The 13199-nt window shown below is 39.8% G+C and overlaps 1 protein-coding gene across 1 annotated transcript in view; it reads right to left on the bottom strand.

Moving 5' to 3' along the window:
• The window catches only part of tspoap1 (TSPO associated protein 1), a gene marked incomplete at its 5' end in the record, with an annotated part of 65077 nt that overhangs the window by 44652 nt on the left and 7226 nt on the right, over positions 1–13199 (bottom strand). The gene's annotated exons all lie outside the window — the stretch shown is intronic.

A 13199-nucleotide genomic window follows, 5' to 3' on the forward strand; every position in this document is an offset into this window, starting at 1 on the left:
TATCGATATATATTGTCATCTTTAAAATATGAAAGATATAATACATTCATTAAATGTCTTGAGGAGCTCAGTAATGAAATTGTTATATCAATCCCAGGCCACTGAATTCAATCAAATCATATAAAAGAAGACTTTTTTTACATCAGAAAATATCGTATTGTTGTCCAAAGAATGAATGTAATGTTGTTTTCCATTGTGTTCTGCAAGACTCTCAGCATGTTTCTGTATTTACTTTTTTTTTTAATTTGTAGATGATATGTATGTGTTGTCAAATTGGTAAATAGGTTTTCTCTCTTTGCATGCGTTTTCTTAATTAGCAGTGTGTTGAGCTTTCAGGGCCATCGTACATTGGTCTGTAAAAAACCCATCTCCACTACTTTAATGCGATTTCCTATATCACAACGGGTGAGCTGTTAAAATAAACATATGGGAGGTTTCATTCTGTCCGCTGAAAATCTAAAAACAATGCAATATTAGGCGTATATATATTAGCAGCATTAATTGCTATAAAGTGGATTTGGCAGAAAGAAAAAGCATGAAAAAAATAAAAATGCAGGAAATGTTGACAATGAATGTAATAGGGCAATAAGGAAAGAAGAAGAGCGGATGAACATTTCTTTATATGTTTTTGACACAATAGGGGACTCTTGTTACGTATCAACAAAGATTTGAATAGATCATTATATGTTCGATTTATTCTTACATATTCATAAGGTTCCACAACCAGATTGTCCTTTTGTCTGGGATCCACGGCAAGCTTTTGTAAGGCGTATGGAAATGTCTACAGTCTGGTTTCACGGAAAAAGCAACATCAGCATTTTTAGCTGACAGCTAGAAATCCCCCACTATCAGCCTCTAAGGAGTAGGCAAGACAAAGACACAGACATGCACATATACACACACACGCAAGCCATGGTGAACTCATTGTTGGACATGATATTTGACGTGGCAGTATTAAACCAGCATTATGTCAGCCATACAGTTTGTTCTACAACCACAAAGCATGCAATAGCAGGGTCTGCTACTACAGCAAAACATCAATAATACACAAGACTTTTATTTACACTGTTTAAGTTGTTGCCAGTACTCTTATACCATTCCAACAAAAAATATAATACATAGAAACACACATTGTCAAAAAAAATATATACTCGGAAAATAATCAATACCAAAATTTGATATTGGATTAGATACTAACTTGCAAAAGTACCAATACTTTTGCCGTCAACAGTGCAGCTTCATCATCCTCCAGTGACCCGTACCATCACCCAGCAGCTCTGCAGACAAAACAAGACGGAAGCGACAGCTCGTCTCTCTGAGCACATGAACACTGGTTCATCACGTTTACAACACTGAGCTGACTGAAGACAGCTAGCACTGCTGCTGGAGGACCTTCACCACCAGTTTCAGTGGAAAATTAACAAAGCAAAAGTGCTATCTGAAAGGGGAGCATACCTACAGTATGTTCTCCGGGTCTTTATGTTCCCTGCTTTATACATGACCAGGGAACATCGGACTCTTTTTTTAGAAAAGGGTCTGTTGTTCCATGGTCTGTTATTTTTTCCATAGTCAGTGCTGAATTCCACGGCAAATAGGTCTATGTAGACTCTAACACTACCCCCTAACCCTGACCCTAACCGTAACCCCTAACCCTAACAAATGCTGAATGAAATCAACGAAGGCAGAGGCTTATGCAGCCGGGGAACATAGGACCTTTTTGGGGAACATAGGACCCCTGGAACATAGGGATGACCCCTTTGGAAGTATTTATAACGATAACGACCAGGGAAAGGCTAAGGATGTAAACAAGTAGTACAACAAAGTTGTAAGTGTCTTTAAGGTGGTTAAGAGAGTCAGTAAAGTTACCGTTTCGACAACACGGAAGTATTAAACATGTCTGTTAAGTTTTCATTAAGCTAGAGGCTAGCGGCTAATAATACACAACAACGCTAACTGCAGAGCTAAGAAGCTAACTTCATCAGTCCTGAAAAGTCAACCAGCAACAAGACAGAAACAGTGGCAGCTGCTATACAAACTCTATTTAATCAGAAACAATAATATGGAGCCAAGTCAGCAGAAACACAGAAGATAACCAGACATTTTTATGCACACAGAAAGCTGAGCTATACAACACAATAAAACAATCAGATCATTTGAACACATTTGTCATATATACACCCTACAGTTATGTGTTTTCTTTTTTACTTTCACTACATCAGACACCTTTTTAAAAGTGTTATTATTGATGTTTGTATTGTTCTTTATTTTAAAAATGATGCCTTCATATTTTGTAATTTTCTCCCTGTGGCAGCGAAAAATGGTATCGCGTATCGATTATTTTCCTGGGTATCGTATCGATTTTGAAATTCTAGTTTTGTGACAACCCTAATACACGCAAGTTACACACACTTTTGCAATTCATTGGGTTTTGTGTTTGTGCATACTCAAAGACACAGAACTGAAGCATTAAAATTGAATTTCTGTGATAATCTTTTCTTATTGTAATGTGTCTCAGTACAACTGCTACTGATGGCAGCTTCTTTCAGAGATGCATTCGTATTTGTATTTTTTAAGTCCTTCAAGTTTCTGACATATAATAAGTAAGACAGCCTCTGAAGTCAGGTTAAGATCGTCCTACATTTTTCTACTCTGGCTCTTCAGCAAACTACAGATTATCTTTATAAATGCACAACATGCAAGTACTCGCTGCTGAGTTTCATTAAGCAGTGTCGCTCAGAAAACTGGCATGAAGGAGGCAGTCTGCTGAAGCTGGAAATGTGCCTGAATCAATCCAGACCCTGCTCCCACTAATAATGGAAGGGGAAAGGCTTCCTCCCATTCACCAACCTATAAACACCACATGGTCGGAGAATTGACTCCTGAACATAGTTTTAATTACCAGCAGAGGCGAGAAACTATAACCCGCAACGACCGGGAATTTCCACTGTCCACTGATGTGGATACTAATGGACTTCACAATATCAGCAAAGCGTTACAATTTAGAGCAAAATCAATGACCCTCTGTATCTCTGTCTCCTACGGTACAACATCAGGAGGTTACTAATTAGGTTTCCTAAAGTGCTCTGCGGTCAAATATCCTCAAAAAGACTTGTAAAAACTTTGTGAATTGTGATCTCCTATGCCTGGTCTTCTAAAAATAGATAATAAACTAGTGGTCTTTTTCATTTTACCCTAGTAGTTTAACTATCCGCTGCTTGTCTGGATGCTTAGACATGTTTGTCTCTAGTGCTCTACTAAAAAAGATTTCTATAGGTTTTCCTAGCATGTGTCTAAATAACTATGATCAAAGTAGAAATATGCACCTTATTCATGGGACAACAAACTAAGCTGAAGGTCATTTGAGATCTGTGCAAAATTATCTTATGGTTAGGAAACAGGGAGGTGCAATGGTCTCAAACAAAGCAGAAAATATCTCTTTAAAAAACTACATACAAAAGTGTTTGCGGCCTGAGGTATTTCTTATTAACCGTAGCATTCTGCCTATACTCATATAAAAGTCATAAAGAAGCCCTCTTAAGTGTCCACTCAAATCCCCTCCTGTATTTATCACGACTCATCCTCCCGGGTGTACCTGACGGTGACAGATTAGGTGGTCTCTCTTACTGCGTTAGAGAACAAAGAACCAACACGAGATACCCCCAAGGCGTCCAGCAATCTACCTCTAACACCCCTCATACAGACGTCCTCTGGGTGAGGCTGTGCAGAAATGAAAAGCACTGTCTGGAAGCTTGTTAGTGCCTTTTCCCTTCCATGTGTTTAGAATATAAGATGTGCATACATTTCAGCACATAACCTCTCTATGTTGTATCTAGTTTATATCCAGGGATGGGTTTCCTAACCATTAGACGCGTAGTCATAATTAGGGATGCTCGATATTGGCTTTTCTGTCGATATCCGATATTCCGATATTGTCCAACCCTTAATTTCCGATACCGATATCACTCGATACCGATATATGCAGCCTTTTTACACCAAAATTCATCACATATCACCTACTATGGAATTAACACATTATGCCTAATTCTATTGCGATGCCCCACTGGATGCATACATAAATGCAACACGGCTTTTCAAATGTAAACACAGTCTGTACAAAATAAGTTATTGAAAAAAGTGCCATTCATTTATTTGTTTGTGTTTTTAGAGAGAATATTTTGCCTCAAACACTACAGACAATATCAAAACAAGGAAGATGCATATCTACAGTCCAGAGTAGTAAACAAACATAGTTTTCTTTTCCCAGACTGAGTAACGACTGAGCCGTAACTTGGCAAATAATACAATCAATAAATTAGCAGTTAAGCTCAACATGCTAACCTGTAGTGGATCTAACGGATACAGCACCAGAAATTAGCTTCTCGACGTGACAGTAAACAAGGCTGTACAGTTCGGGTCAGCACCGGTCTGAGAAATATATGCGCCTGGGCGTTATACAGACATAACGGGGCTCGAGGAACTCCACACGTTTGGTGAATCCGGCATCCTGAACGATAGAAAAAGTTTGTTTCTCGGTGTCGGCTGTTGCTTCTTCTCATCACTTTGCTGCACAGATGTAGCGTTTAACTCCGCATTATTCTTCTTCAGGTGGGTAATCAAATGTGATGTATTAAAGGAAGACGCCTTGTTGCCTCCTCACATAACTAACGCCTTGCAGTCATTGCAAAGCGCACATATACTGTTAGTAGGTGACACTTGGAAATACTTCAAAACCTCGGACATCTCATGCACCGGGAGAGCTGAAGCTTGTTAGCCACGGTTAGCAACCTAAGAGTGAAGCGTGTTGTTGTTGTTATACGTCATCAAGCACGCGCCTGTAAACGGCCCGTGTTGCATTCAGGTACACTCGGAAATGCTGAAGCCTACAGAACTAACATCGGTTGTAAAAACCCGATACCGATAATTCCCGATATTACATTTTTAACTCAATATCGGCCGATAATATCGGTGGGCCGATATTATCGGACATCCCTAGTCATAATGTATTCATGAAGCGACGGGCTAATTCATCTGCAATGCCAGTAGTGATTTCACACTTAATCCAAGTTAAGAAAATCAACATGGAAGTCATGGTAGCTATGTTTTAGCCTTTGCAATGCACGGTAGCCTTAACATTAATTATGATAACTCATTCCATCAGCCTTCAGATCTTGTCTCCATTATGTTTAGGAGACTTTCTTTCAAATGCATTACAGCACTGGCCTACTGACACGGTAATTAAAGTCCATACAAGCTGCCGCATCGACTCACATTGCACAAAATAAAAATGTCACAATCCCCTGAGCCTCCGAGGGCTTAATAAGGTGTCAGACATGCAGAATACATCTGGTCTTTTAAAAAGTCAAAAGATGAACAGAAGGAGGGGTCGCCAGATTATTCCATGCAACGCAGTGTCAGCAGAAAGCGGAGAGGGGAGACAGAATGTAGTGAAGATGATTTGTCCCCCCCCTACCACCGACCCTACACAGGTTCAGCCCTGAGAGCTTCAGAAGAATATAACCCTTAATCTTGTCAAAGGAAATTGCATATGCGTACAAGTCCCCCCCAACCCCCACCGCTATCACACCAGCAACAACTTAATTTGTGGTCTAGCACAACAGACGCACTTAGAGATGGTTTTACTGAATCTGCTTTAACATTTAAAACCACATCTGTCATCATAAAAAGGAATCGTTAAATGTGAGGAAGACATATTCAAGTGCATGCACATTGTGTCTCCTAAACACAAGCCTGCCCTTATGACCTATAATATTAAATCACATATTGACTCACATACTGAATATTGTATTTCTCCCAAAACACACATTTAGAAATGTATGTTGGTTCATTTGTGACTTTGTCAGCATAACATGATGTGTGGCAAAGCAATATTAAAGAGACACATGTTTGGCAGCATCTAGATAGAAAGTTATGTGACTGAGATTAAACTGTCTCTGTCAACTGGAGCTATGACAAGAACAATAAAAGTGAGCAAATGATAAATATGTGCACACCATTTAGCCAATTTCATTCCACAGATTGGGCTGACCTTCACAAGCTAATGTGCACTCAGCCAGAAAAGGAAGTGCATAAAATTAATTGAAAATTTGCTTCCAGCCAGCCCCCACCCCAAGGACCGTGTCGCCATTCTTGATGCTGCCAAAAATTCCCTCTTTCTACTCTGTCACTGTCATTAATGCCATCACTCCCTTTCCTGTAACACCAGCACTGTGTCAACATGTAACTAACATACTTTTTTGAAATATGTCTTCTAAATGACTGAACACTATCATGAGGCAGTTACTGTATATTTAACATATTCAGAAGAACATGGGGCAGACGAGGCTTTAAAGTTAGTTTCCAGATAACAAAGAAAACATATACACAGTCTAGGAAAGGACAGCAGAGGGTCAAGACAGTCAATAAGTCTGACAACAATGTTGCACCAGTCAAATGTCTAGACACTACTACAATTCTTTTCTAGTCACATTCAATAAATGCACATCTGGTAGAGGCACTCCAGTAATGAAAGGCCTAAGTGACCGTCCTTGACATTCAGTGGGTCAACATAATGAGTCTCCCTCTCCTCCCCCAGGCAAAAGGTATTTCCCATTGTGAGGGGGAACACAGGTAATCATGGGTTTAATCTTGCCAGCAGTTTGGGAGCAGGACCAAATGAATGCAGAAATGTCACGGACAGCAGGGAGCTATTCGAGGATGCCAAATATGTAGATGCAGACTAGTGAATGTAAACATGAGGAGGGAGAGCCAGACAATGTCTGTGTGAAATTAGATCTGAGCTAAAGCCCTTAAAGAGGCGAACACTGCAGGCGCAAAAACAGGTGAATAAAGACAAACACCAACAGCTGACGACAGAGCTGTAACACAACTACTTGTGCGACACCATTCTCATAATAAATGAGGTGTCATAATTTAGGTTTATTAGAGTATTAACCGCACCCATTTGGAGCAGAATGGCATGGGAAAAGACAGATAGTAGAAGCTAGGTTTGAGCTGCTGATGATAAGGACTATGATATACAGTTTGTAAAAGGTGTTCTCTGCACACTAAAGGGCAGTAGCAGTTGTAAAGAGAGCTTCCAATACTGCAAAAATCATGGTGTTAGAATATGACTTGCATTTTCATTTTCAACAGTGCTTTGAAAAAGCTTAAGTCTTTCCCTTACATTTCAGTTTTGTCGCAGCAAATCTGTTGCATCAAACATGTGGATCTTTGATTAAATGCCTACTGCTCATAAGGATATATCATTTGTATATCCAAAATACAGTTCAGCGCTTGTTGTGGAAGTGATGCCCCACGGTCCTGACTCCACAGTTGCGAGTGAATGCGACAGCGAACACAATGTCTGACCTCTGTTCCGTAGAGAGTGTGTGCTACATGCTGCAGCCAGACAGCAGACAGACAGACACTGATGTTTGGGCTGGGATAGTGAGAGACCAATACTCCAGGGACCCCCCTCTCACTGCTCCATCAATTATTTACAAGTCATAACATGGCTGGCCAATAAAACACACACACACACACACACACACACACACACACACACACACACACACACACACACACACACACACACACACACACACACACACACACACACACACACACACACACACACACACACACACACACACACACACACACACACACACACACACACACACACACACACACACACACACACACACACACACACACACACACACACACACAGTAGTAGAACCCTGTGGCAACCAAGGAGCTATACAGCATCAGCAACAGGAATTAATTGTACACAGATGTTATCGTTAGATAGCCTGACTCTCGCCAGATGGACTTTGTTCCTCCTTGCCTCACTCATCCATCTGGGATTGCTCAACTTGGAGGCGATTTCAGGAGGCTGGGCCTTATCAAAGACCCTTGCATATGATTGGATAAAGCACTTGTCTAGCATCTTTATTGACGTGCTACTTCAACCACTCTCATCAAAACTAACCTGTGACGCTGATGAGAGTGACGGGCGAAAACATAATTTCCACCAACAAAAGCCTTCAGAGCCGTTCTCTGGTGTTCTTTTAAAGAAGAAATATTCACTAGATTGGACAACACAGATGAAATAGCAGCATCGATTCTCCGTGGTGAGGTTTGCTCCTTTTCCATATTATACACATGGTTGTTAGCTGAATATATTTGGGTTTATTTGGTTGAAGCTGTTGGTGGGGCAAAACAAGGCATTTAAAGATTTTACCTTGAACCTGGGGGATGACCTGAAATGGGATGAACATTTTTCACTTTTTGCTGACGTTTTGTAGACTAAAGAATTCGAATGATAAATAATCAACGGATGAGCAGAATATTAAGAAAAAAAACACCATCCAAATTTTCACAGAAATGTGTGTGAGAATGTGGTTATTTTGCAAACGCATCACAACTTGAACTTGTTAATATTTTGGGACAATTTCATTTAACAACCATATTATATCCAACAGCTGTGGGTGTAATGACAGCTAGATGAACTACTAATAGAATACCGCGCCATTGTTTAGCATTGTTATTACATTAAATGATATTTGCCAAGAAATGAAAATATCCATAATAATTCAAAATAAATGAAAACATTTAAAAAAGGGAATCGTTTTGGTCCTTTATATGTGTCCAGCAATGGATGCTAGGTTCATCATCACTTCATCCTCTTTGATATTTGTGATGACTTTCAGAGGATTACAGGCAAAGTAATGGTTAAATCAGGTCTTCTATACAGACTCACTGCTCCCATTTCAGTTCTCCCATAGGTACAAACTAGGTCGGTGTTGACCTGTAGGACTGCCGTCAGTGCATCACAGTCTGACAATCCTCCTTCTGCATTTAGCAATAGATCAGTAACAAACTTTCAATTCTTCCTTTTACCCAGATAAATCTGACTGCATTTATTATAGAGCTGCTTGGAGTAGGGTAAAATAGCTCTCCGTGATTTTTGCTGATCCCTTTTAATGTCATTACACCCACAGCAGAGTAAGTGATGTGTTGAGAAGGTAACCAAAGCTAGATTTCAGGCTATTGAACCACAGCGTGACGAGTACACTCACCTTTGGGTCATTTTACATGGTAGGAAATGCCCCAGCCAACTGGATTAACTGAAAAGAAGCACCCCAAATCTAAACAAAGAGTGGCTTCAGTGCTTTGTCAGAGCTGAAACATGCCTACACATTCTCCAAAGTCAAACAGTCAAGGCAGGTATTCCCAAGGACTCCAGAATAACTGTTTACAGTGACCAGTGAGCAGTGAGTAAGACTCTGTGTGGCAAAGACAGCAAGGTTTCTAGCCACTGCACAGAGAGTAAATACATTTCTTGGCATCACTGCAGTGTCACTGTTTTGTTGTTAATTAGAACTACGCTTTTAAAATACCATTTTCAAAGGATCTCAGACTGTTCCAGCCAGGCCTTAGCTTCACAATCACAGGGAGAGATCACAGCTAATTACAGGGTCGATCAGGAAAAATACCTGTCTTCAGTGAGTGGAGTTATTGAGGAGAACTGGGCTTTGTTTGCACATCATCTCTGTGTAACTCCATTTGGAACTCAGAATGTGTAAACCCATCAATCATTAGAGGTAGCCATATGGTATCCAGACAGGTGTTTAAGAGCTGGGATCACAGAGGACCACACAGGTAACAAGCTCACCAGCCCTCAGAGGAATCATGCTTCTGACAACTGCTTTGTGTGACTTGTGCTCAAAGACTATAGTCTATAAAGGTTCTAGATGACAGATGCAACTTGAATAGTCATACCAGACAATTGAACACACACACATCAACATTAGCCAGGCTGACTTGGGTATTCAAATCAGAGTATTTAGGTTTCTTGGTCATAAAACACATCAGCCACACTAGAAGAAAGTTTTACTGAATTAATAAAAATAAGGATAGGAGTAAATAAGTCTGAATGATCTCATTTGTCCAGGTCATCCCTATCCCTAAAGCAATTTCAGTCAAAAGCAACTGGACTTGGTTATTTGTCTAGGAAGATGTTTCACCTTTTATCCAAGAGGCTTCATCAGGTCATGTATGCATCTGACCAGACTGGGACTGGTCCAACTAACTGGTGTGGAGCTCCAGGTATTTAACCTCTCACATGGAGTGACAGTTGTTGATGTGAAGTTGGTTTCAACTTCGAGCAAATATAAAAGGCATACCAATTTTGTCTGCAATATGTCTCCTTACAAACTAGATACATAGACACATGTTATAATAACCTAAAAAAGATAAGATGATATGTCAAGTTGAAGTACTTTACTGCTTTTAGTAAAAGCTATACACAGAAAACAGATTTGGCAAAACTTAGCTAAATGGTTTCAGCTAAGTCTCTTATAGCTAACAATTTTTGTTTGCATATCCATTAAAATAATGACAGCCATATTCTCTCTGTATGTTCTGCAGACAGGGCGAGCATCTTCGCTTAAGTTTCCCTCAGCGCTCTTATAAAAAACAAAATATGAACACACTTCACACTTCGTCTTTCTTAGAAGGCTGAATAATCTCCGGAACGCTGTCACTGCCTTTACAATGCTATCATTGATGCAAAACCAACCCAGGTTGCATGCTGCGTCTGCTTCTGGGAGACTGTTGTCCTTGGCAGTGGCCCGGGATCGAATCTGACCTGCTGCCCTTTGCTGCGTGTCATCTCTTCTCTGCCATCTACTTTTCTGTTTATCTACTATTCAATAAAAAAAAAGCCATAAAAAGGCCAAAAATATCATCTTCATCGAATAATTATAATTTTTACAGTACAAAATAAATCACTACCTCTCCCGTGACCAACCTCCAGTTTTCTCTCAATTCTTTTGAAAAGTTGCAGAGGGTAAGTAATTAGGAACTGTTCAGTGTATATATATATATATATATATATATATATATATATATATCTATGTCTATATACACTGTATAAGGTATATATAATCCCAACAAAACTAAAACAGTCCTTCGACAGCTTTATGCGGAACACAGTGCATGGACTAACTTTCTGCTCTGTGGGATAAACCACATTGGTTCTCGGCGAGTCTACACTTTAAAACCAGACGTCTTTCTATACACGCTACTAATAACCCAACCAATTCAAACGGGAGGTTAGCTTAATATAATGGTATTTTCCAGCTGCAGTTTCACCCACTTTCCTTCTGCTGTACAAAACCCCCTCTGCCTGGCACATCAATCTTTGACTCAGGGACTATAAATATGAACTGCATTCTTATCCTTTTTTTTTTTTTTAAAAACATCCTGCTATACACACATCTCATACCCAGTCATCAATTAGGGATGACTGGTGATAAGAAAACAAAAGGCCAATCAAGGTACCCCCACTGCGAATAATGGTGTAATTATGAACAATAATCTAAGAGTGACAGTCCCCTGCCAACCCCCACAGGCCTGAAATGGCCAAATAATCATTTCCAATGCATTATTTGATGCCCCCTCTCAGCCTCTGTGGCCACACATCTTCCCCCATGTTGTGTGTTGACAGTTCATTAGGGGTTTCTACTACGCTGTGATTGTGGTAATGGAGTGGCGAGGGTGGGGAAGACAGGAAAATGTTGCACACCGATTACTACCTTAGTTAAATGACGAAACTCAGCTACATTCAAACGTTCAAACCAAGGAAAAGAGACTGAGGTTTTATGAAAGAATGGGTGATAGAAAACACAGTAGGACGAGTACATGGAAAATATGGCAGAGAAATGCTGATCACTATTAGCTGACATTCCTTTCTAAGGAAGTATGATTGCAATAAGCTAATTAGCATACCCCAAATTCAACCAAGAAGAACATGATCTAATACTCAAATATCATCATATGTTAAATGAGTGAGTGGTGAAGAAGTATTAGTGTATGTTGGGGGTTACTGAGTTGCAGCCAAACACGGCTCAAGTTGATTCAGCTGCCTTCATGTGGTGCTTTAAACAGTCTAAGGATGGAGACACTGTACTGACTGTTTTACCTAACAAGGCACTACGTGATACCTTTATACTGAATCTACTTAGGCCGACTGTGTTTTTATACCAGTCCCAAATCAATTTTTCCAGATGGTTTGCAATATAAACAATATACTGTGCTTTTTATTTGTTACAACTAGAACATTATAATATCTATTTTGTTAGTTGGACAGGGTAATGTACGTTGTTCTCAGTTCCTTATAGTGATGTCTCTCATGATGTCTCACAAAATATATCAGCATCAATCAGACACATGGCCATCTGATGGGTTTCTTATTGATTTTCAACTGGCTACCATTAAGTGGATCTACTGTGCTAACAGGATACGCAGAGGTGTGAAATTATGGACAAGGTAATAGGTCAGCATATTAGCTGCCAACCCCCGTTTCTACTACAGCAGCTACAGCACTGTCCCATATTAAGTGTCGAGAAAATATGCTGCACACACAAATAAAGTGTAACATCATTGTAATCCAACACAAATAATAATCCAATTATGTGTTCTAATATGTATAAGTGTAAAACTTACTTTGTATAATGCTGTCATTTTAAGATTCCTCTGCTTCATGTATCCAATCACAATATATTATTGTCTGCCATGTGAAAACCACAACTATAGATAAAGCAATGTGTTGAAAATCTGCCAATGTTACACTTTTAAAGAAGATTGGTGATCCTATAATACGCTACACTATAGAGCCCATGTGTGAGAATTCACATTGAGTGGGTGTTTGTGTTGATGACATTTCTATCATGCCGCTTGTGTGAAACCGGAAGAAAAACAAACATCCAAGGTTGAAGAATGGTCGGCCCTTACCTACTCTGGGCCAATGCCAAAATCGTCTGACAAATTAAATGAACAACAAGAAGTAAGTTGTTTATGACCAAATTACGACCGGCTACATAAACTAAGTGTTCATGTTCTCTCTCCTGCACGCTCTACCCAGTCTCCCACACTTGCCGAAACCAAACAGAGTATTAACAGTAAGTGACAACATGTCTGATTTTGACAATCTCCTGTTGAGTACTACATGTGAGAAAGGGCAACTTTGAATATTGTCCCCACCTGATTTGTTGGACATTGTCTAGAGTTCATATGAGAAAACAGCTTACGTCTGCTTCTCTCTAATATTCGTCAGATGCCTCTCCTATGTCTCCAGGCCCCGCACACTTTCATATTAACAATCAAGAATGGTACTGGAAGACTTAACAAAT

Source organism: Echiichthys vipera, assembly GCF_963691815.1.
Source record: "Echiichthys vipera genome assembly, chromosome: 14".
Lineage (NCBI taxonomy): Eukaryota > Metazoa > Chordata > Actinopteri > Perciformes > Trachinidae > Echiichthys > Echiichthys vipera.